Source organism: Amblyomma americanum, chromosome 11 (assembly GCF_052857255.1).
Source record: "Amblyomma americanum isolate KBUSLIRL-KWMA chromosome 11, ASM5285725v1, whole genome shotgun sequence".
In the NCBI taxonomy this organism is placed as follows: Eukaryota; Metazoa; Arthropoda; class Arachnida; order Ixodida; family Ixodidae; genus Amblyomma; species Amblyomma americanum.
Window position 1 is genome coordinate 29,670,032 of NC_135507.1, and position 25,954 is coordinate 29,695,985.

Below are 25,954 nucleotides of genomic sequence, written 5' to 3' on the forward strand. Positions count from 1 at the left end.
TCCGCAGGAATGCATTCGATTATTGTACTGAAGCCACCCATCTTCACTGGTTGCTCGGCGGTTGCAAAAAACTCCACGACTTTCCTTCAACTGCACAAATATATTGGGGAACCAGGCATGCAGCACATTCTGTGTTGCCCGAACACTTGATCACCCCGCTCTATATACTCAGAACTTTATTTCAGTCTCCTCCAAAGAAGCCATCATGCAGTGAACTATCGCGTTACAACTCTCTTCAATGACCGCACTATTTTCTAACACCCTTCTTCCGTCTTGACACCTCAACTCCTTCCCCTGCGCTTGTCAGCGTATATTCACGCCGGCTAAAACCTCTGTTTTCCGTTGAAAAGCGCTCTCTCTCACACCCCCCTCTCTCTCTCTCTGTAAAAAAAAAATCTCCCCCCACGATGTACAGTCGCAAGAAAAGTAAGAGGAACAAGTGTTTTGTACAAATCTTCGAGTTTCTTGGTTATTTCCCAACTAAAGTTTGATAATGACTTTCGGATAATATACGTAAGAGGAAAACTAGTTAGAAGACAGATAAAACTGTGCTTGACATTAGTAATTGCAGAGTAATCAATAAATTAATGGTCGAAATTTTCACACGCTGTACCTTCTGAAGCCGTTCGCCGTGCATGGAAAGAGAGAGAGAGAATCATTGATTACTGAAATGAGGGCACGGGGGATATGTGCTTCAGCTCCCCCCCCCCCCTCGCCCCGTGACTCTCCGGCAGTTCTCGCAGTACTCGCTTCAGACAGTGCGCGAAACCACACAATGCGGTCTGGTTTATACTCTGCACAGAAAAGAGTAAACGAAAGTAAGTTGTCCTTTAGCGCAATGCCTACGCTAGAGGACAGTTTACTCCCTTTCTGCACCCATATAAGTGTATTCATGTTTAGTGTGTAGACCGAACACGCTGGCTGCTGCCTTTCTATCCCTTTTTTTTTCTTAGGCGCAGTGACGGCCTGTCCCTGCTCCAAAATCGCTGTGAAAGCGGCTGAACTAACCGAAACCCTCTAATTCTCAACGTTTAGAAGAAAAGAAAAATTAGTGGCCGCAAAGAGAAGCTTAGAGGTCTCTTTAATACTCTTCCCGTCTCATATTTCGCGTATTGCTCGTTGAGACCTCATGCATTGTCAACTACAGAATGCATTTCATTCTCGAAAGCCATGCTCAATCCGGCTTATGCGAAACTTTGTTACGTATACAAAAAATAACGTACAAAATGAGCTACAGGAGGGTCGCTAACGTTTCGCTGCCTAGCCCAGCGCCCACCTTTCCCCACCGCTGCGCCGCCTTCTTGCCGGGAGTCTTTGCGAGTTCGCCAGCGGCGCCGCGCGAAGGATCGTGGGCCCGCGTTGAGTTGACGGAGCGTGTGTTGGAGTGGACGACGTGCATGGCGAGTGCGGAGCGCAGCGGTGCCTCTGAAAGAGCAGTGCTCGTCTCTCCGTCTTGGGCACTGCAGACTTCCGCATGTCTGCATCCGCGGGCCGCTTGCTCGCAGTGCCGGCACTTGAGAGGTCCATTCTCTGGCATCGCCCTAGAAGGGTGAAGGAGTAACAGAAAGGAAGGGCGGCGAAAATGTGGCGCCAAAAAGGTGGCGCCAAAAAGGTGGCGCCAAAAATGTGGCGCCAAAGATGTGGCCCTAAAGATGTGCCCCAAAGATGTGGCGTCAAAGATGTGGCGCCAAAGTTATGGCGCCAAAGATGTGGCGCCAAAGATATGGCGCCAAAGATATGGCGCCAAAGATGTGGCGCCAAAGTTATGGCGCCAAAGTTATGGCGCCAAAGATAGGGCGCCAAAATGTGGCGCCAAAATGTGGCCCCAAAGATGTGGCGCCAAAGATGTGGCGCCAAAGATGTGGCGCCAAAGATGCGGCGCCAAAGATGCGGCGCCAAAAAGGTGGCGCCAAAAAGGTGGCGGAAAAGATGTGGCGCCAAAAATGTGGCGCCAAAAATATGGCGTCAAAAATGTGGCGCCAGAAATGTGGCGCCAAATAAGGTGGCGCCTAAACGATGGCGCCTAAAAGGTGGCGGAAAAGATGTGGCGGCAAAGATGTAGCGCCAAAAAGGTGGCGCCAAAAAGGAGGCGCCAAAAGGGTGGCACCAAAAAGGTGGCGCCAAAAATGGCGGCAAGTTGCTGAGCGCGGCTGCGGACACTTTCAGACAGCCCGGATTGCGAGAAGATTGCTTTGAAGGCAAGTCGAACCGTGAGAGGACTGACCCTACACTTGTTGCGTGTTGTGCGGAGTTGTGGACGATCGAGCCCCCGAAAGGCTTTACGTAGTGGTTATGCGGCCGGAGCGGTGGGGTTGGAGAACAGGTTTGACGCCTTGAGAAGCCTAAATCAGTAGCGAGGTTTTTTTTTAACTTGTCGCTGATTGCTTGGGTCGTTAGAGATGAACGGCTTCGTCGACGGAAGAGTATTGGTTGTTTATGATGTATAGTAGAGTTTAACGGTGTCTTCCGGATTCTGGTTTGTTAACTGATTAGTTACCAAAACTTCTGAGGTGCCGTGGGCGGCTTAAGAATTTTAGTGAGAAAAAAACTTAAGGTTCAAGTGTGAAGCTGGTTGCCAAGGTTAAGTGGATTTGCTTACCTTCTCTCTTGTTGCAAAGAAAGCTTTCAACATTTTAGAGAATATTTCAGTTGTGTCAGTCTACCTTAGGCGGTCCTCATTAAGAAATTTGTAAATGTAAATTTAACACATTCGCGCCTCGTTATTTACCGTCACTGAAGAGCGAAAATCAAGTTACGGGCTTGTTCTTTTTTTTAGCGAATTTTGTACTACTCACATTGTGGTTTCGGAACATAATTTTGTTTCTCTGCTTCTGCGTTTACGGGCGTAACGCTACAAATTTGAAAAAAGAAACATTCCCTTCTGCTCCTTGGCTTCATTGACTTTTGGCTTCCGTCATATACGCATGGTGTTTCACCTAAGACTACGCAATTTTTAAAAATATGCTTTTTGAGTTCGAACAGCGCTTTTTCCGGTATAGCGTTTTCAGCGGTCTGTCTGTTGTTGCCAGGAAGAAAGAAAAGGAAAGTGCACAGTCCTGCTCACTGGCTCAAGCCGAGCCACAATCGCTACCACGTGCAGATAGTAGGAGAGTTGAAAGATGGGATAGAAAGACAGGATAGTAAAGACGCGCTAAAGACAAGGCCGATCCCGGAGGTAGTGCAATACCGGGCCAACCGGTCACGGGAGACGTTTTCAGCGGTGTAATGCATCAGACTGCAACTAAGACGTGCTAACTAGCTGGCTGGTTAGCTAATATTGAGTAATTAACTTTGTAACTATTACTGTTAGGCTCATTAATTATCCAGAGGCGCGTAGCCCACCGTAAGTAATATCCATATGAGTTTTTATAATTTCGAAAACGCGGTTACCGTCGGCGCTGTGGCCCAACAAATTTTGGCTATTTCGACGAGTTACGTGCACTGGAGAGGTTGCTTTGCCTGCAAGCTTCTCGAAAGCGCGTGTATTTCGGTGTGATGCAGCCAGAATTTGTTCGGCCACAGCGCCGAGGGTAAACGCGTTTTCGAAATTGTAAAAACTGATGTGGATATTAATTACGATTGGCTACATGCCCCTCAATAATTAAGGAGCCTGACAGTAATGGTCAAAAAGTTAAATATTAGTTAACCAGCCTGCGAGTTGGCACACCTTAGCTATATTCCGATTTACTACACCACTGACAATGTTATGCCGAAAAAAGTGCTCTTTTAACTCAAAAGGCCTATTTAAAAGATTTTTGAAGTCTTAGGTGAAACGCCTTTTATATCGGACAAGACAAAATAGCACACAATAGTTAACAGGAAAAGATGAAAGGTGAGCAAAGTTTTCCGTTATGTTTTTCGCCCTGTCCTGTTCTTCTCTAGGTCTTTCACGTTTAATACTTCCCAAACGCCTGTATGAGGATTTCAAAAACTAAATAAAAACTCACGCTCCCATCGCCGTGCGAGTTGATGCCCGGGACGTTTCGGGTACGTTGCATTCATTCCCTGCAATGAGCTGAAATATTCCACTCTTCACGAAGCAACGCTGGTGCTTTTAGGGCGCTTTTCATTCAACACTGCAATCGTTTGGGCCCCGCTTAGTCACTCCTCAAGAATTCCGACACACATGATAAGCAAAATAACAGGCGCATAATAAAGAGAAAGGCCTGACATCGTATTTCTATCGAAGTTGGGCATACGTCGAGCTTTTGTTCTACCCTAGTTGTCTTGCCGTGCTTGAAATCTTGCACACAGCATTGTAATTTTCGTTGCTCTTTTGCTTTCATTGGGAACGATGCGAAGCAAACAGCGGCAGTTCCTGACTGCAAGAAAGAATGGAAGCCGTGGTGATCACACTCTCTGGTTAAGAGTGGAACCAGATGGGGACAAATGTTCGTTGAAACAGAAAGGGCATTCAATTCTGGGTGGTATTAAGGCCACCGAAGTTTTTCAGAAATCTTATATAGCAATCGTCATCGAGATGAATTGACGGGCAGATACAAGCGTCATAATATGACACAGGCTACGGTATGGGGTAACTGAATACCACTACAAAAATTTCACTCTCAGATGACTGAAGAGTAGAACAGTACACATCCTGCTGCAGCGCATTGAGAAACAATGCATATAATATATCTACAGTGTAATATTTTTCATACTTATAACATGTTCCACATTCAAGTGATATTCTATAGATTTGATACTGGCTCCTAGAATTTCAAGAATAGTAACCTTGAGGGCATACACTACACGGGGACATTTCTTGACACATTAGCGTTGTCAGAGACTGAAACAAATGGCGCATTCTAAGCGGCAGCATCTAATTTCGGGGCGCATGGTATCTGACTACTCACAGCCGTCGCTTCAACCGGAGGGACCAGGATATGAAGAAAAGAAGGGCTCAGTAAATCTTTGTCTCATTGGACACCTGAACCACCTCCTGCTGTCGAAAAACATTCTCTATATAGTGCCTAGTAGTGCCTTGAGTACCATCTCGTACGAAGATAATTAATAATAATAATAATAATAATAATAATAATAATAATAATAATAATAATAATAATAATATTAATAATATTATTAATAATAATAATAATAATAATAATAATAATAATAATAATAATAATAATAATAATAATAATAATAATAATAATAATAATAATAATAATAATAATAATTGGTCGTTCGGGAAAGGAAATGGCGCAGTATCTGTCTCGCATATCGTTGGACACCTGAACCGCGCCGTAAGGGAAGGGATAAAGGAGGTAGTGAAAGAAGAAAGGAGGAGAGAGGTGCCGTAGTGGAGGGCTCCGGAATAATTTCGACCACCTGGGGATCTTTAACGTGCACTGGCATCTATCTCACAGCACACGGGCGCCTTATCGTTTTGCCTCCATAAAAGCGCAGCCGCCGCGGTCGGGTTCGAACCCGGGAACTCCGGATCAGTATCCGAGCACCCTAACCACTGAGCCACCGCGGCGAAGATGACCGCAAAAACGCATTTCTCCACATGTAACAGCAGCGTCAAATTAAACACTGACAAAATATTTGAAACGCGAATCCAAAATATACGAAAACATAAGCTTGTCGAGAGGAAGTGCGAGCAGACTCCATTCACACCCACAAAGAGTTGTCTCGTCGCCTTAGAAGTGAAAATCAACTGCTCTAATATTCCGTCTCATTCAACTAAACCATGTTTTTTTCTTCCTTTCTTCTTTCACTCCCTCCTTTATCCCTTCCATTACGGCGTGGTTCAGTTGTCCGACGATATACGAGACAGATACTGCGCCATTTCCTTTCCCCCCAAACCAATTATTATTATTATTTCACTGTTCCAGTTTATAATAATAATAATAATCGCTTTTCATTTGACACTGATCGCACACGTGGTGCGCGGCGTGGATTGAAAGGCAGAAATAACGTTGACACCATGTTCACAACAAGCAGCTCGAGCCGATGGCTTCCCTGTAGAAACTGCGGAAGCGACCCTAGCTGGCAGACACGCCAAGCGCATAGGCGAAGTAACCTTTCGCCCGAGGCGAAAGTTGTGTCGGCGCGCACGTCGAATCTCCCTCCTGTGAAACGGCCACGGCTCCTACAGCTGCTCCTCGCGAGATCAAAGTCCCTTGCGGTTCCCCGTTGGCCGTAGACTCGCAAGCACGTTCCTTCAGGCGGCGCGTCTCCGAGATTGGCTCCATCACTCTTCCGCCAACGCCTCGAGTCTGAGAAGCTCCGCAGCTGGCGTGAATAATCCGCGGAGAAAGGGGGAGAGAGCTGGGAGAGAGGCGAAGGCGAACCGTTCGTATGTCGAGCGCCAGCCTCGCTGGCGTTGTTCGAGAATGCCCGATTTGCAATGGTTCCGGGGCTGTGCGCCCGACGAGGTTTCACTCCGTGGACTCCGAGATGCTTTCCTCTATTTGTTTATTACTTCCTCTAGATCTTGTCATACCAGGAGACTCTGTTGGGTTTGACTGCCTTAGCTGAGGCTACCCGAGGGCAATTTTTTTTTTCCAGTTTCTGCTGGCAACACCTACCTATCTATCTAAGGTTGTTAACATTGTTCTTTTTTTTTTCTTCGCGAGACCGGCCTGCGTGATGTTCTGCGTTGTATGTGTTTACGTGGGTATAGCATGCGGGCGGAATGCACAGTCCACGAATGGTCTCGCCGCTTGAACCAAGCCAAGACTGACCAGCCGAGCTGACGTGTCGCGGTGACCGGCGAATTACGTCATGGGGGCAACGTTGCTGTTTGTAACTGAGCTTAACTTATGCTACTGGGTATAGTAACCAGTATACGTTAAATAGCGTGTATTTTGTTCGTCTAATACCGATTAAAGAAGACGAATGAATCGGGAACAAGCAGAATAGACTGCTTGTCTCGAATTCACAGCCAAAAAAACTGGATTTGAGCTAAAGAAGTATGACCCGCCGCGGTAGCTCAGTGGTTAGGGCGCTCGGCTACTGATCAGGAGTTCCCGGGTTCGCAGCTGCTGCGTTTTTATGGAAGAAAAACGCTAAGGCGCCCGTGTGCTGTGCGATGTCAGTGCACGTTAAAGATCCCCAGGTGGTCGAAATTATTCCGCAGCCCTCCACTACGGCACCTCTTTCTTCCTTTCTTCTTTCCCTCCCTCATTTATCCCTTCCCTTACGGCGCGGTTCAGGTGTACGCCGATAGATAGATACTGCGCCATTTCCTTCCCCCCACAACCAATTATTAATTATTAGCTAAAGAAGTTCAGAAACCAACTGAGGGAAAATTAAAATGGAGCTAAAGCAGGCCTCACCACTCCCCCCTTCACATCCCCCCCCACACACGCACTCACGCACCCACATGCGCATGCGCTCTCACGCGCACACGCAAAAGCGGGCAGATATAGGCAAGCTTGTCAAAAACCCTCGAATTCAGGTGTAGTGCAGAGCAAATAAAGGGGGGTCTGGTTCAATCTTTCGCTTCGTATTTCGTCATCTTAATAATAATAATAATAATAATTGGTTTTGGGGGAAAGGAAATGGCGCAGTATCTGTCTCATATATCGTTGGACACCTGAACCTCGCCGTAAGGGAAGGGATAAAGGAGGGAGTGAAAGAAGAAAGGAATAGGTACCGTAGTGGAGGGCTCCGGAATAATTTCGACCACCTGGGGATCTTTAACGTGCACTGACATCGCACAGCACACGGGCGCCTTAGCGTTTTTCCTCCATAAAAACGCAGCCGCCGCGGTCGGGTTCGAACCCGGGAACTCCGGATCAGTAGTCGAGCGCCCTAACCACTAAGCCACCGCGGCGGGGCTCGTCATCTTACTGAAGAAGTTGGCGCGGAAAAAACGAGGACAAGCGAGACAAACAAAGACGAGCGCTTTTTGTCAAGACGAGCGAGTGTTTGTCTCGCTTGTCCTCGTTTTTTCCGCGCCAACTTCTTCAGTATGCATTTCAACCAACTAGCCCAACTTTCTGCTCTCGTCATCTTAATCGTGAGCCCAGTAATGCACACTTCAGGACAAAGGCCTCTTTCATTGATTCCAAGTTAACCCTGCACATACAGATCACTAAATGCTCCGAGATACTTCGTTCACTTTTCGAAACTTGTGCGGACGGCCTCCCATTCTCGAATAATTATCGAAAGCTCGGAAGTCGAAATTGTCGAATCTGGTCGAAACTTCCGGAGCGCTTCACTACGGCGTCTCTCATAGCCGGAGTCGCTTTCGGACGTTAAACCCTCACAAACCGAAGAGCTACTCTAACCTTGGCGTCGACTGGAGTTCAGTAAACGATTTGCCGGAGGCTCTGACTACGGTTGGAAGTTCCCTAGACGATTCGAGGCTCCTTACCAAGCGTGACATTCACAATTGCTCAATGCGACGAATTGGTAGTGTTGGTACGTAACTGGAAAAGGCGGCAGCGCAAAAAAAAAAAACACAGGTACAGAGACGAGACTAGGACAAGTTCATCGCCACGCATCTTTATCGTCTCGTCTCTGTCCGTCTTTATTTTTTTGTGCTGCGGTGTTTTGTACAGTTGCTTCTGTTTAGCTGTCTAATTAACATATTGATCAAGAGACCCACAACCGGTTCACCCTGAGACTTCTTTCAGCTCTTTAGTCCTCTCTAAACCCTGATATTTCGAGATCAATAAACTCAACTCAGCTCAAGCCAACGACAACTTTGGAGAAGGTGCGTCACTGTATATGAAAGCACAGAGGATGGAAGGAGAGCAAATAACTGATAGCACAGAACAGAATAAAGAGGAAACGGTGGTGTTCTGCTGACCGAGCCTCTAGAAATAATGCCGAGGAGTCAAACAAGGCAGCCAGGAAAGATAATAACGCCCCTAATGCGCCCCTTCGCCTTCCATTTTTAAGGTTCTAATAGCAGGGCTATACTTCCTTATCGGTGTGTCTTGCGCACTCGTTCGAAATCGGCTGGCTGTGTTCTTGACGAGCTCTCTCGGGCGGATGCGGTTGCAGGCCTGCAAATAAAACCGTGCTACCTGATTGTTGCCTTCATCGACTTCATCCGCTTTTTCTTGCGCGTGTGTTAAGCCCGCCCTAGTAAATGAACGGTAAGAGATGGAAAGCTGGAGTCCGACCGCATTTTTTGGCTTTGGGGCTTCACGCTCTATTAAACCCGATCTCTTTTCACCCTTGCTTCAGAATGAAGAAACGGGCTAAGCCTCTGCGTCTGCTCTCTATACCTGTTCGAAGAATGAACCGGATATCGAAGTGGTTGGGTTAAGAGTATCCATGGTACAAAAATGTAAGTCTACTAGTATATCGTTAAGGGTAGCGTGTGTTGCACTCTGTTGCGTCTTATGGCGCAACAGAGCGCAACACACGCGTCTTATGGCGCAATATATATATATATATATATATATATATACCAAAAGTGATTTCTGGCAGCTGATTTGGTCAATATAAAATCACCAAAAATTGAAGAAATATAACAGAATTTAATTCACGACGTTTCGGCTGGAGGACCAGCCTCGAAAAAGACTGGTCTCCAGCCGAAACGTCATGAAATAAATCCTGTTATGTTTCTTCAATGTTTGGTGATATTATATTATATATCTCACTGCTTACATGTGTGCTAAATTATTAAGAACAATTTATAACCTTATAGAGCTTCGTTTGATGCATAGGTTATCTTGGCACTGTTCTCCGCGAATGGAACGCTTTAAAACCAGGGTTGCGCGAATGTCCGAAATTTTCGAATCGCGAACCGAATATGATCATGATGATAAGTTTTTTTTTTATGGCGCAAGGGCATCTGTGGCAAAAGCGCGCGATGGCACAAGGTGTTCTCGTCTACTCAAGGTGGGGTCAAAGACCCATTTCCCAAACAATTCACCCTAAAGAAGTCGAGCACCAGCACCAGGACAGGGGAAAGCTTGCACCCTTTGTATCGCCGGTGGGTACCCGACGGCGCTGGGGATCGAACCCCGCACCTACCGCGTGCGAGGCGGATGCTCAAACCACTATAGGCCACCGCTGCGGTGGCGAACCGAACATTCTTCTATGCGATTTGCTCGAGAGTTGCTCGAAACGATTGGACTATTACCTCAACCGCTAGAACAGTTTTCGAATAATTGGCAGGAAATTTCGAATAAAGCACGCCGTAAATTTCTTCGACAATAAGGTTGCGCGCACTCCGGAGCAAATGGCTGTACTTGCCCCTCGCGAAACTCGTTGTTGGATACTGACGTCAGGGGTCAGTATCAACGGGAGCGAGTGCTGCCATTGTTACCCTCATATTGAAGCCATTCTCGCGATTTAGGCCTCGGGCCCTCTTTTCAACCCAATAACTAACTCTCTTTATTTTTTTTTAATTTCTCTGATGAGTACAGACATTAGAGAGAGCGGTGGTAGCAGCGTGAAGCATAGACGTTAGAAAAAATTAAATCAGACGTTATACAAACAGGAAGTTTCTCCTGATTTCGCAACGTTAGCTAAATATACCAGGATATGTTGGGTTGAGGCAAAATTCCAATTAAATGTGATTCCATTGAAGAGATGTCAGGAGGACAAACGACTTAGAAAAATCTTTCGGGTGGCAACAGTCGATGCAGACTTCTTGAATCTTCTTAGTGAAACAGCGCACCGGCGCGAAGCCAAAAAGTTGGGCTGAGGCTTAGCTAAAGTTAGTTAAGCCTGGATATCTCGAAGCGAAAAGCGTTCAGCAAGGCGTGCCCCTCGTGATTCTGGCGTTTCAGCCGCTTGTCTAGCCTTGCACTTTTCATTTCTTCGCGGCTTTTGAGCCAACTCCCGCGCTACCACTTCTGGGTCTTCTTCCCCTCCTTCCATGGCGAAAGGTCAGACGACGGAGGCAGCGCGCGGTGGCTACGACGGTTGCGGCAGCAGCGACCACCTGCGCTCCGCGTGACGTCACTCGGTTTCGCGCATGCGCAGCTGTGGCAAATATGTTGTGTGGCTCACGCGAAGCCCGGTGTTGACGAGCCTAGTGACGCTCTTCGTTTCAAAAGGGGAAGACGGGACGACACGCTATGTTTCGTGTGCTTAAAAGTGTCAGCGCTGTGCCCTGTGGTGTTCCCCTTTTGGCGTCGCACCACTGCCCTGTTTCGCTAAGAATTACGTCAGACCAACTCGCCCACCAGTTCTTGCTGTACATTTTTCAATGCGATCAGCGCGATAGTAAACGGTGAGAGAGTTGAAGAATTTGTCCTGCAGTGCAAGTCGGCGAAAAAGTTGATAAAATTTGACCCCGTCTTCCTCTCCCAACAATATATATATATATATATATATATATATATATATATATATATATATATATATATATATATATATATATATATATATATATATATATATATATATATATTAATCTAAGTATTATTATCCCAATGATAAGCATAACACATAAAAAAAAATTAACGTTCCCCTATGCACCTTGGTTTCGGTGACTGTTGGCTCCCTTCATAAAATTTGTCAAACGGGCCCCTCATTTCATGTAACTTGTCTGCTAGTAGCTTAACGAGGGTCTCGGTTCTGGCAGTCTTGATGCCATAGGTAGCATAAGAGGGCTCTCGCACAGTTTACGCCCTCGCCGTTAGATGACGTTCTACGTCACGCTCGCGGTATTACAGGACGTGCTACGTCCGCCGCTATGGTCGAGGGTGGCGCTGGCGAACACTGTCAAGGCTCGCTTACACCCAGTAAACATAAATACCCACGAGAGCAGCAGATTGGACAGCCGTCGCCGTAACTCAGTTGGTAAGAGCACCGGACGCGATATTCGGAGGTCGTGGGTTCGGATCCCACCGGCGGCATGGTTGTTTTTTCTGCTGCTTTATAAGTAATTTTCTTTAAGCGATTTATTAATCTAAGTAATATTATCCCAATGATAAGCATAACACATAAAAAAAAATTAACGTTCCCCTATGCACCTTGGTTTCGGTGACTGTTGGCTCCCTTCATAATATATATATATATATATATATATATATATATATATATATATATATATATATATATATATATATATATATATATATATATAGCAGAAAAAGACAAATGACAGACTGGCTTCGCTACTTCAAGAGATTACACGCTTTACGGCCATGTATTTCGACTTTATAATGCCCTTTTCTTTGGCGTGCGCGGAACACGAAATGCGTGGAAACCGTCGCGGAAATTGCTTCCGCGTGGGCGACAGCAAGCAGTAGAGAGGCGCATCCCTAACAAGAGAGACCTCCTCACCCGCATCATCTTTCTGCCCAACATGTACAGTCGGGGACAAAAGTCTCTGGACCACGCGTTCCCGAAACGTAACCGAGATTTCTGCTATTAGCCGGCGGCTTGAGTCCACACTTGTGCTGATGAAAGAACAAAATTCTGATTTTCGCCTCCACAAGTGTGGTCTCGAGCCTCTGGATAATAAAAGGAGAGCTACCGGCTTCGTTTGAGGAACACGTGGTCCGGAGACTTTTGTCTCCGACTGTACGTGGAGGAGAAGGCGTGAGCTTAAGGTTGCGCAGAAGGGCGTGCACCGTTTAGGGGAGGACGTCTGATCGACAGCGTATAGGCGGCGGCAATTACCGGCAATTTTCGCGCTTCACTGTTCTCGGGCCGCTTTGTGACGGAGAAAAGCGGGCCGTCACGATGCATTAATGAGGCCAACGTCGTTGTGAAACATGACGAACAAGCCAGCGCCATGCCTTCCTCATTCGTGGAGCCTTGTTTTTGAGTTGCAGGGCAAAAAAATGAAGTCACGTTGCCCCTCTTCTACGAGAGTACACGCGATGCTGTATTCTCGTGCACCAGAAGGCGTTTTCTACTTTGCATGTTGCTTTGTGACCAGCTTTATGAAAGCGCTCCCGCCGAATCTAATTTATATGCAGAGAAGTCACGCTTTTTATAATTATTTTGAAAGTAACGATTCCTATGAAATCAGACTAATCAGGAACACCACTTTAACGATGTGCCGAAACTACAGTCGGGTAGAACTCAAGAACGAAACGGCTTTTCCCCGAAAGAGGGCCCGCTTCCAGCCAATGGTGTCGGCCGATTCTCACGACCCTGCTAGCGTGACAATGCAGGAAGCGGAGTGACAATGCCGGGAGGGGACTATCGCCGACTATGAAAGGAAGGAGAGGAGTATCTCCTTTCACTGGACACTCCCTGCATTGTCGCGCAAGCAGGCTCATGAGAGTCGGTCGACGCCATTGGCTGGAAATGCGTCGTTTGACGAGAAAAAGCGGTTTCGTTCTGGAATTGTATAAGACTATAATTATAATTATTATAAATATTAATTATTATTATAAATAATAATAATAATAATAATAATAATAATTGGTTTTGGGGGAAAGGAAATGGCGCAATATCTGTCTAACATATCGGCGGACACCTGAACCGCGCCGTAAGGGAAGGGAAGGGATAAAGGAGGGAGTGAAAGGAAGGAAGAGGTGCCGTAGTGGAGGGCTCCGGAATAATTTCGACCACCTGGGGATCTTTAACGTGCACTGACATCGCACAGCACACGGGCGCCTTAGCGTTTTTCCTCCATAAGAACGCAGCCGCCGCGGTCGGGTTCGAACCCGGAAACTCCGGATCAGTAGCCGAGCGCCCTAACCACTATATCCGACTATAGTAAACCGTTTGGCTAAAGGGCTAAGGGCTAAGCCCTTAGCTTTAGGGCTAAGAAAGAGGCTAGGAATGAAGGTAACAGAACAGTGAGTGAAGGTAACAGAAATAACGGGTGTAACATTACGAGAGAAATAAATCTGCGTTTATTTAGGCTGACCTTGAATTGACCTTAAAGGAACTCAACATTGCCACAACTGGGATTTGGACCCGCGACGGCGACCCGCCGCGGTGGCTCAGTGGTTAGGGCGCTCGACTACTGATCCGGAGTTCCCGGGCTCGAACCCGACCGCGGCGGCTGCGTTTTTATGGGGGAAAAAAGCTAAGGCGCCCGTGTGCTGTGCGATGTCAGCGCACGTTAAAGATCCCTAGTTGGTCGATATTATTCCGGAGTCCTTCACTACGGCACCTCTCTCTTCCTTTCTTCTTTGTCTCCCTCCTTTATCCCTTCCCTTACGGCGCGGTTCAGGTGTGCAACGATATATGAGACAGATACTGCGCCATTTCCTTTCCCCCAAAACCAATTATTATTATTATTGGAGAGAAAGCGAGAGTTGGCATTATCTGAGCTGAACTAGCAAGAGGTGGACATGGATGGGACATGCAGTACACATAACTGACAACCGATGATTTGTTAGAGTATCAGGTTGGATACCAAGAAAATGAAAATAATGCCCGAGAGTCACTTTGAGATATATACTGACATAACGTGAGCTCGCCTGGTGTAAACCAGGAATAATTGGAGGTCATTAAGTCGAGGATGATGGTGATGATAAGTGAAGGCTCGATTCCTGATGACTTCTAATTATTGTGCTTGCCAATCCACGCATGGGGTTCAATTCTAGCGGGTAGGGCGAGAACATTAGGCTCAATCGTTAACTGTTCTATCTCAGATAAAGCAGATATCTGTAATATATGACCAGCAAGCTTGCTATGTAACCTCTTCATCTTATCTGGACTGTTTAGTGCCTGTAATTTGGCTCTGTCCAAAAACTGCAACCGTCCGAAACAACCGCGGTCGGCGCGAAGCTAGAAGCGGCGCAAGTTCAGGCATCTGAAATAACCTCTGTCCAGAGGTATGTATATGACTTCAAGAATTCTTGTGAGCTTATTTCGACCAGCATGTAAGAGAGAAACAGGAGGGAAGACTCAGGGTATGGCTCGAAGCCGTTAATGGGTTAATGCCCATATATGTGGAATTCATAATTCTCGACTTTATATTCATAGATCCCCGGGAGTTCTCACACCACTCCTTGCGCAATGGTGCAGCGGCTAAGCGATGCGCCACTGCCCTGCGATGGCAGGTGCTGCCACCGGTGGGGATTGTGAGACCCAGGTTGTTGCTCTTCCCGTACAATCTCTATCGACCAATCATTAATTTAACCGCCACCCGCCATGGTCGGCAGTTTGCTCACAATCCGGTGGGCACGTTGTGATGATGTCAAATGGTCACGTGACCTAGGAGGCCCGCCATTGCCTGGGTTGTTTCTCTAGGGATTTTTCGCTCAGAGCCATCGTCGCTAACGACAACGCCGGCTTTTCTGCGACATGGGAACCTTAAGGCCATATCGCGTTAAGAAATACATCGCGAGATCGTAGTACTTCGATGGTGTTATGCAACGAACATGTGGGCTGCTTACGAATAGAGGTAATTTGCTGTTCATACTCAACAATTCTTGACAAAAGCATTTCTGAACAGGAAATACATTATGTACGCAATTTTCTTCATATATTGTAAGATTTCGCTATCAATATATCCGCAGATCTCCCGTCGGCAAGCTTGTATTTTTTTGCTATTAATATTTCTCTATCGTCAAAAGCGTTCTGCATTAATTGTTATGGCAGTCTTAACTGCTGGATTCGAGTGACAGAAAAAAAAAATTAAAAGAAAGATCTTGCGACGCATCGAAAGAATGGACAATTACCTTGAGTATTTCTGTAACAGTACCTCAAAAAATTTTCCAATATTCAAAATGTTTCTCCAAGAATGTTGGACATGGTTTTCTCCAAATAGTGTAGAGAAAAAAACGTGATACTGTGGCTGAATCCATACCGTGGCGGTATTGTAATCAGGTGTCGAAGGTTCAGTTGAAGTCTCGGACACCGGCACCTTGATTGTCTCGCTTTATTCCTTTGCAAAAATGGTCTATAGACTGTCTATAGACTTCTTATAGACTCATTTGCCTCCGTTTATATATATATATATATATATATATATATATATATATATATATATATATATATATATATATATATATATATATATATATATATATATATATATATATATATATATATATATATATATATATATATATATGGTGTCCCACCTAACCTGGGCCAAGATTTTGAAAAACCTAAGCGTTCTTCAGAAATGTAATCACGTGGATGTTGTTAAGGCTTATCTAAAGTTACAATTTTTTTATCGTCCTACTGAAATAATTAGTCGAGATAAATTAACTTTTTTAAATATAGCTTGAAACGTTCAGGCGTCAATAAGAAATTTGTGGAGCTCCACAAATATTGTCCAACACAGACATTTTCAACGAGATAGATTTAGCGTGACCGTTTTAATTCGGGAAACACGAAAGCCCGCGGAGTTTAAAAAATACCACGGGACAGTGCGCTCCACGCGCCCGAACGCACCGCGATTACAGCGCCCTCATTCGTGCCTTGCAAAAAACATCGCTCGCTTCGCGCCTTTCGTGCTGCACACGACAGAGCTTCGCGTTGTGGTTGGTTCCAAGATAAGCGCCAGTGGGTTCGGGCGACCGTTGAAATAAAGCCGGTTCCCGTTTCTGCGGCGATAATTGCGCTATCACGCTAGCAGATTGTCGAATGCGTCAGAGCCGAGCAAAGATAGAAGCCCTTTCCCGTAAGCGAAGAGAAGGCGCGGCGCTGGCGATGTTTTGTACAAATCACGGATGAGAGCGCTGTAATCCCGGCGCATTTTGGCGCACGGAGCGCGCTGTCACGTTATATTTTTTGAACTCCGCGGGCTTTCGTTTTTCCTGACTAAAAACGGCCACGCTAAGGCTATCTTGTTGGAAGTGCCTGGGTTGGCCATTATTTGTGGAGCTCTTTATAACTTTCCTATTATCGTCTGAACGTTTCAAGCTATATTTAAAAATAGTTATCTCGAATAATTATTCAAATAAAACGAGCGAGAAAATTGTTCTGAAACTTTCGGTAAACCCTAAAAGCATACACGTGATTTCAGTTCCGAAGAACGCTTGTTTTTTTTAATATCTCGGTTCAAGTTAGCTGGGACACCCTGCACACACACACACACACGCACGCGCACACACACACACACACACATACATACATACATACATACATACATACATACATACATACATACATACATACATACATACATACATACATACATACATACATACATACATACATACATATACATGCATGCATGCATACACATACATACATACATACGCATACATGCATACATACATACATACGCATACATGCATACATACATACACACACATACATACACACATACATAAATACAAACATATATATATATATATATATATATATATATATATATATATATATATATATATATATATATATATATATATATATATATATATATATATACAGAGAGAGAGACAGAGGGAGGGAGAGAGTCTATAGACCATATCAACTGTATTGCCTTTCTATAGATATTTTTGTGTCGATTCATAGTCTATAGACAAAGTATGGCCATAAATATATCGATTGTCTATAGAGTGTCCACAGGATTTGTATTGCTTATAGAAGTTTTTCTAGTGTATGGCTATAGAAAGTCTATAGACTTTGTAGATAGAAGTCTATGGACAGTCTATAGACTGTCCAAATAAAAATTTGTAAGGGATTGACCGGTGATTGTGATGACAGACCCTTTTCGGGGGGCAGAGCGAAATCTCTACTGAAAAGGGGTCACCTAGAAGCATCTGCTGCTCAAAAAGGCACCGTCCTTTCCACATGTCTCAACTTTTCAGTTAAACTTCATTTCGACGAACGTCGCGAGTGAGAGAACTAGGAAGTCTCCGCTATGATCCATTAGGAGGTTGTTTAGTTTTACAAGCCGACGCCACCTCAAAGCAACGGTCAACGGCGCGGTTCTTGAGCTAGATGCCTCTAGCGACTATACACGCGGCATCCCGAGGCCTCGGCCAGCATCGATCAAGCGGCCGACACGACAGGAACAGCTCTGGGACGGTTCCGAGCGCGCGCGCTCTCCCGCGCTCTCCCTTTTGTCGGCCCTTAAACGCCGGCGGTTCTCTGGCTGTACAGAGCGAGATTAGGCCCGCTTCTTTTCTCTTCCCCGAGTCGGAGCCCTCACGGCCAGAAGTGGACACGGCCGGGCACAGACACACATTCACCCCCCTCTCCTCCCAGCCACCGACTCTTAACACCTCGCCCGGCCGGTCATCCTTTAGAAAAGACCTGCAATTACCACGACATCTACGTGCTTCTTTCTTGCACAGCTGTACCCTCTCCTGTCTCTCTTGCTGGCGCTCACTTGACTCTCCCTATGGCAATCTTGTTCGACGCGTTTCTATTGCCCCGGTCGATGGAACGTACTCGACCCGTGCTTCCGGATACTGCCGGCAGTCCTCGCGACGCCACTGCCGGGAGTCCTCGCGACGCCAGCTCGCGAAGGCACGCGTGACGTAGCGCTTATGTAGTCTCACCAAAGGACCGGTGAAGAGCCCGTTATACGACGGTCGATATAAGGAGGGACGTGCTCCGATGGAATGTCTATTGTTGAAGGCTTCGAGACTGTCAGAGTCATCATATGGAGAGTGGGCCTCGAGATGAACCGTCAAGGGGAACCCGGTTGGCGGCACTTGAGAAGGCAGCACTTGACATCGGCGTGTTCCAGAGGGTTGCATCTGTAAATGTGCGCCATTCAATTGCGAGTTTTGAGGAAGAAATAAAAAAGAGCGGAGAAAATATTGACAATGGCGTGCCTCCAGCTTCATTATAGTGTGTGTGTTCTAGCATTTCATGCATAAATAAAGCCTGCAAAAGTAACTACCGCATTATTGAAACTACCGCATTATTGTGAAGGTAATGAACGGGCTACTGGCCTCCTGTAGGTCATTGCGTGTCGAAAAAAAAAAGAAGGGTCCTGGATATAATCAGCGCCATGTCTGTTTATTTCCTCACCGCATTCCTTCGCGATGTTTGCTAGAATCATTATTACAGCATTGTTCAATTTCTATTACTTCGATGCTATGTTAGCATTGTTTTCTCGTCCGTGTCCTCAACTTATTTCTGCCTGCGCGCGGGGCTATCATTTCTGGTTCGTCACGCGAGGCAAGTTGTATTCTGTATGCCGACCAGGCGCTGATAAATTTTTCGCCAAGGATCGTGCCCTAACAAAAATGTTTTTAGACAAATGGTTAGGAAAATGGTTTTAGAAAGTCTACAGACTGTCCACAGACTTGCCTGTCAAGTTTATAGACTTTCTGTATAGATAGATCCTATGCACTAGTCTGCAGGGAATAGAAATCCTTTAGACTGTCTACAGAATATCTATAGATTTATAGCCATACACATTTACTAGACTCTTGTCTATAGACTATGAATAGACAAAAGAAGATATCTATAGGAAGGCAATAAAGTGTATAAGAAGTCTACAGAAAGTATATAGACGATTTTTACATGGGAGCGGTCAAGCGCTAGCCACTGGCGAAGATGCATACATCCGTTACCTAAAAGTTATCTTAAAACAGATAGCTGATTACAATGAATTCCGGCTGTGTGAGTAGCTGTCGACATCAACGAATTTCTTTTCTCCTTTATAGAGCACGAGTTCGCGCAGTAAGCAGTTTAATTGAGAACACCCCTTCCGCCTGTCTCTCCCTCCATTTCTTGCTGCTACCACTGCGTGACCGCATCAGTTCATCTCACCCTGCCCTTCTACTTAGAACGTCTTCGTACGCGCAATCAGTGCAAAAGATGGTGGTCGAGAGGATAACCAAAGCAAGATATAAAAAGCATAGATATAAAAAGCGCAACCTTTAACAAAAGCTCTGTGTGTTTGGCGCATCATAGCCTATGTTGCCTTTGCGCTATTAAAATCAATATAACTAACTAACTAACAAAGCAAGACTGGATAAAATTTGTAAGCGATTGAAAGAAACTTTTTTGGAGCCAATAAGTATTGTTTAATCGAATTTTAATGGGATATCGGTTATAAAGCTGCGCAGTGGAGTAAATTCAGCCAGCTAAGGCTAATACAGCGTTAAGCTCACTATATTAAAGCTTTAGCAGTTTTTATCTAGTTCCTCATAAATGTGCGTCGGCGGTGCCATTGGCATATCCCTCCGGGCACCTTATCGGACCCTCAGGGAAGGAAGCAACCCCAAGAGGGGGGGGGGGGGGGGGGGGCTGAACCTCTTGGCAACAGCCGGTAAAAATTCATGTCCCAGCTACGACTCCAACACCTCCCACCCAAGCGCCTCTCTTGTACACTGGCGGATGCTATAAGCACAAAGTCACTCTGAAATGTCAATTTCCTCGTGATCACAGCCCAGCTAACGGTGGATCCTTCACGTTGAAAACTTGTTGACGTCCTGTGATTTCTTTGCTATACTGCGTGCAATGTAATTCGAAGAACGGAATATAGTTTCCAATTATGTCATCTTATGTCATATTATATCATATTATGTCATAGCAAAGTCCTACTCTTCCACATATTAAAACCGTCATAAATATTAAGGCGAGAAATATGTCTGCCCTATCACACAGAGCAGTGAAAAGCTGTTATGAGAGGTTCTGTTCTCTCTTTTTTTCACATACGTAGGCTTTGCTAGCTTGGAATAACTTCACGGTCCAGTGACGCCCGCAAGATCAGTGCTTGTGTTCCTATTTATGTATTTGACACAGCACGAACGGGTCTCAAATTACAGTTCATGACAGTCGTCTTTCTTCTCCTTTCCGCCCTGCCACCGGCTTCGCTCAATGCTTCGCAAGCCTGCGTGCGCACTCAGAGCAAGTGCGCACCGAGACAGATGAACTGCTATGGACCAGTAGAGATTCATGAACTGTGACGCTCACATTCACTTCCTTTCGACACAGCCCCCACTATATCACCTGCAACAATGCAGAGTAGGAGCTGAGAGTACGCGTGCCTACCCACCTAAACGAGCCTACACACAAAAGACCTGCCACATGGAACGGAAATGGACACGAAGACAACGATGGTCATTCTGGCGCGGCAGAATCGGACGCCCTGCGCCCAAAGCAATTCACAAATATCTGTCGCGTGACGGTGCGTGCTTTAGGGTTCTTCTGCTCCAGCCGAATTCAGAACGATGTGTTTTGTTACGTGCGCGACGTTAGACTAATAGTTGAGTTGAGTTGTCGCATGCTACGGGTGGGATGTTAAACTAATAGCCGGAGACTAACCATCAGCTCACATTCACAGAAGCCGAGATGAAAATAATTATCTGCTGAATATCTACAGAGTCAGCCAACCGCATATGTGACCGACCTGAAGGTACATCGCGATATTTTGTTACTAAGCGCACTTTTACTCTTAAAGGTGCAGTGATGACGCCTGTATATCAAGCTGACGTGAGCCACCACATCCCTGCTGCAGTTGTACTTGAAATGACACTGAGAGAAACTCCATCCAATTATTGTTATCAGCAAAAAAATATCTGCCTCTTTCTGGCTATATTGGTTTATGTTCGGCAGCCACAGACGCGTTGATAAGTGAGATAATTGTATTTAAAAATCTTCCTCCCAGTCGACACAAACTCGTGACGTCCTTACCAAAAAAGACGGGTTGTTAGCCACTACTTTGAAGCGAATGGCTACGTAGCTTGGCCTCCGGGATCCGCGAGAAGAAATCAGTGTCCACGCAATTACTTCACTTGCGAAATCGGCCGGTGATGGCGACACCTGTATATCGTTTTTTTGTCTTTTCTAGCTTATAAAAGACGCGGTTTCGGGGAGACTGTTCCCTTTTTTATTAGGATGCGGTACCCTGTCCGATAAATGCCAGTCACATTTTGTCCTTAATGTTCTTATAGGGTTACTGAGATTTTTTTATGCGCGCAAAAAAATTCCAAAGTGAGCCTCGGTGAACAAGAAGGTGGTCGAAAAGGCGCGAAATTCTGTAAGACATATTTTTTCAAAACCGTGCAGCCCAGCCGACCAAGCTTCCTGCAATCTAAACACGGAGTAAGTTTTCCTCTGCTGCACTCTCTTTTTAAGGGGCAGGGTATGCTGCCCGAGCCGTGGGGAGAGTTTAGTCACTAAAAACACGGAATATTTACGGTTGGCAACGGACACAACATCCTTCTTTAAAACATATACGAAGCTCTAGCAGCTACGAAGATTTTAACCAAGGTTTTCATCTCCTTTGTTTGCTAACCTCAAGACTTCCGGGGCCGCGTTTTAAAAGCCTCCTCCCATTGCTGAGTGCATCAAGTTGCTATATTTTGCAGTTGGAATACACCTCCGTTGCCAAGAGCAAGCATTCCGCATGTTTAGTAACTGGAGTGCACTACAGCACAGCTAACTCTCTTTTTACTCCCATAAGGCTAATTCGTGTTTGGAGTGTATGTACACGTACCTCTTTATTACTAGTGGTTATTGGCGTTATTCCATGCAGAGTTTAGGAACCTCGTGTTCTTACAGGGAAATTATTTTATCGCAGAAGGGGCAAAACGCGATATTTTGGTGTTCTCTAGGCCACAGTGTGAAGATGATGGTTTTATTGATTGCCCCAAAGATCTGTCCCTGTTTTATCGCTCTTTAGAAGAGTTTTCCCTCCATAAAAACGCAGCCGCCGCGGCCGGGTTCGAACCCGACCGGGGCGGCTGCGTTTTTATGGAGGAAAAAAGCTAAGGCGCCCGTGTGCTGTGCGATGTCAGCGCACGTTAAAGATCCCCAGGTGGTCGAAATTATTCCGGACCCCTCCACCACGGCACCTCTCTCTTCCTTTCTCCTTTCACTCCCTCCTTTACCCTTCCCTTGCAGCGCGGTTCAGGTGTCCAACGATGTATGAGACAGATACTGCGCCATTTCCTTTCCCCCCAAAACCAATTATTATTATTATTATTATTATTATTATTATTATTATTATTATTATTATTATTATTATTAGTTTGTAGCTGGTCTTGGAACAAAACAGTGCTGCATTCTATCTGGATGTAGCGTTTGTCTTCTCGCTATGGTAGTAAAGATTGTGTTTGATACCCGTGGAGGCAACTTAGGGTGAATTCACAACGAGACTTCGTAATGCCTTTGTTTTAGAAGGGCGTCTCACTTGGCCCCTTGCACTAACGCACATTTCTCCAACCGCTGGGAAAAAAATATTCAAGGAGAACTCTAGTTTGGGCTAGTTGGTTCATGATTCACAAAGAACACGGCGCGAAATGACAAACTTCGCCAAGGGGACAAATGAGAACCAAACGCGGCGCTGGTCCTGTCGTGTTTGTTTCTCTTTTGTCCCCGTATTTCGCGCCTTTTTCTTTGTGACTCTGGGGAAAACGTGACATTTCGAGACTTTTAATATCAAACGAGGCGATGATTCGCTAATATCTGTCGTGGTTTGCCCCACTCTCCCCTAACTTAGCAAAATATAAATATTTATTTTGTGAACTTCATTTTTTATTTGATACTGATTTTTATTTTCTAACAGGAAGGTCTGTGAATGATAAAACCAGGTGTAGTGCACATATTGGTAAGTAAAACAACTTGAACAATCACATAGGGCAAAAATAGTTACAAAATCGTTTAGAGAATTCAAGTTGAGGTACAAACAATAGGCTGCAAACATCGTGACAAGTATATCAAAAAATAAATAAAATCGGCTGCAGTTAGTGCTGTAATTTCAGTCTAGGCACGAACAAAAACTTTAACAAACAGGGCAGAATAGGAAAGTGTGGAAGATGAGAATAACTACTGAGAAACAAACAGGTGATCTCTAACTAGGGCACTAAACGTATCTAATTATGAGCTGTTAGTAGTATCTGTGTTTAGATTGTTTCATTCGCGCGTAGCTCGTGGAAAAAATGAGTATTCGAATATGTCAGTACGGAATGGAAACTCATTTAATTTGTGTGTGAGGTTGTGGCGGGTCGATCTACTCTTTGTCGTCGTTATGTATTTTGTACCGGGCACTTTTAGTTGGTTTTGTATTAGCTGATACATAAATTTAAGTCTTGCAGATTTTTCTGTGTTCTCTAGTTTCAGGAGTTATGCGCTTATTAGTAATGGTGTTGGTGAGTCTGTAAGGGAGTGCTTATTATATACACATGTTAGTGCTTTTCTCTGCATCCTTCAAGTGTTTTAATGCGCTGGTTAGTAAAGGGCAACCAAACGTTTTTGGCGTACTCTAGAATTGGTCTGACAATAGCTTTATATGCTAGTAATTTTGCTTCAGAGGGTGCTAGTTTAAAGCGTCTGTTAATGAAAGACTTGTTTTAGTGCATTAGATGTGATGATGATAACGCCCGAATCCCATTTGAAATCAGAGGTTAGTGTCACACCAAGGTACTTATGCTCAAGGACAGATGCAAGATGAATATTATTAAGCGTGTACTGAAAAGCTGGTGTGTGTTTTTTTCCTAGTTATACATAAAAGAACCGATTTATTTAAATTGATGTCCATCTGCCAGTCTTTACACTACTGGGACACTGCTGTTTAGGCGTTATTTAAAACTATATGGTCATCAAGAGAGTTAATTTCTTAGTAAAGAACGCAGTGATCTGCGGAAAGTTTAATATTCTGTTAAACACAAGCTGGTAGGTCATTTATAAATATTAGGAACAGTACTGGTACTAGGATACTTCCTAGGGGTACTCCCGATGTAACTTTAGTTGTCGCTGATTTCTCATTGTAAATTTCAACAAATTACATGCGATTACTAAGATAGTCTTTCATCCAGTTTAGAATAGTTCAAGTTCCTAAAATAAGTTGAAGTTTTGCAATAAGTTTAGTATTCGAGACGGGATCAAATGCTTTCGAGAAGTATAAAAATATGAGATCAATTTGTTTCTGGTTATCAATGCTCGTGGATATGTCATGTGTTATTTCAATTAGCTGAGTAATAGTAGAAAGGCCCTTACGAAAGCCGTGCTGACACGGGGTTAAAATGTCATTTACTTCAAGATAAGCGTTTATGTGTTTTAAAACTATATGTTCTAATAACTTGCATGCTGTGATAGGTCTGATTTGTGTGTCGGTGTTTTTTTGGCTGTTTTCCAATCCCTAGGGAGGGTGCAAGTGGACAATGATTTGTTAAAAAGTAGTACTAGAAATTTAGCTATCCACTCGGCATATCTATGTAGTAATATATTAGAGATGTTATCAGGCCCTGGTGCTTTCTCAGTGTCCAGATTTAATAACAGGTTTAACACTCCTGGTTCAGTTATCGTTAGTGGTTCAATTGTCACTCCTGCGCTGGAGTTCATTCCTGCTAGCTTTCCATTATCTGTTGTGAAGATGAAGCAGAAGTAGTTATTCAGAGTAGTTGCTGCATTTCTGTCATCCTCCGGCGATGCGTGTCTTTCACCTTGTTTTTTAGGGTTTATATGACGCCAGAATTTTGGGGGAGAATTTTTTTAGAAATTTAAGAAGTGTTTCCTGTAAAATAATATGCCTTGACCCTCTTGATTTTTGATTTCCAATCATCAACAGCGGAAATAAGTTTTTGAACTGTTCGTTGTGACGGATGGTATTTCTGAGCCGTCGAACATTTCTTTTTTCGTGGATTACGGTTCGAGTTATCCAGGGCTTATGTTTATGGGTCCTTTTAGCTTTCAATGGTGCGTAGTTAGGGACAAAGTATGACACAACTGTTTTAAATTTATTCCACAAGGATTGTGTGTGTGTGTGTGTGTGTGTGTGTGTGTGTGTGTGTGTACGTATGTATGTATGTATGTATGTATGTATGTATGTATGTATGTATGTATGTATGTATGTATGTATGTATGTACGTACGTACGTACGTATGTATGTACGTATGTATGTACGTACGTATGTATGTATGTATGTATGTATGTATGTATGTATGTATGTATGTACGTATGTACGTACGTACGTACGTACGTATGTATGTATGTATGTATGTATGTATGTATGTATGTATGTATGTATGTATGTATGTATGTATGTATGTATGTATGTATGTATGTATGTATGTATGTATGTATGTATGTATGTATGTGATGGCCTGCGTTATTGGCGCCCAAGGTGAAGCCTAGTGGGGCGGCGCGCCCGTGTATATGCGTTCATGTGCGCGCCTGTTGCCGTTATTGGCGCCCAACGTGGGGCATGGTAGCGCCGTGAGCGCGCGTACCTGTGTGTGTGTGTGTGTGTGTGTGT

At 44.8% G+C, this 25,954-nt stretch overlaps 1 protein-coding gene across 2 annotated transcripts in view; it reads left to right on the plus strand.

The window, feature by feature from the left end:
• LOC144110194 (uncharacterized) overlaps positions 1-25,954 on the plus strand; it is a 216,527-nt gene that overhangs the window by 83,844 nt on the left and 106,729 nt on the right. The gene's annotated exons all lie outside the window — the stretch shown is intronic.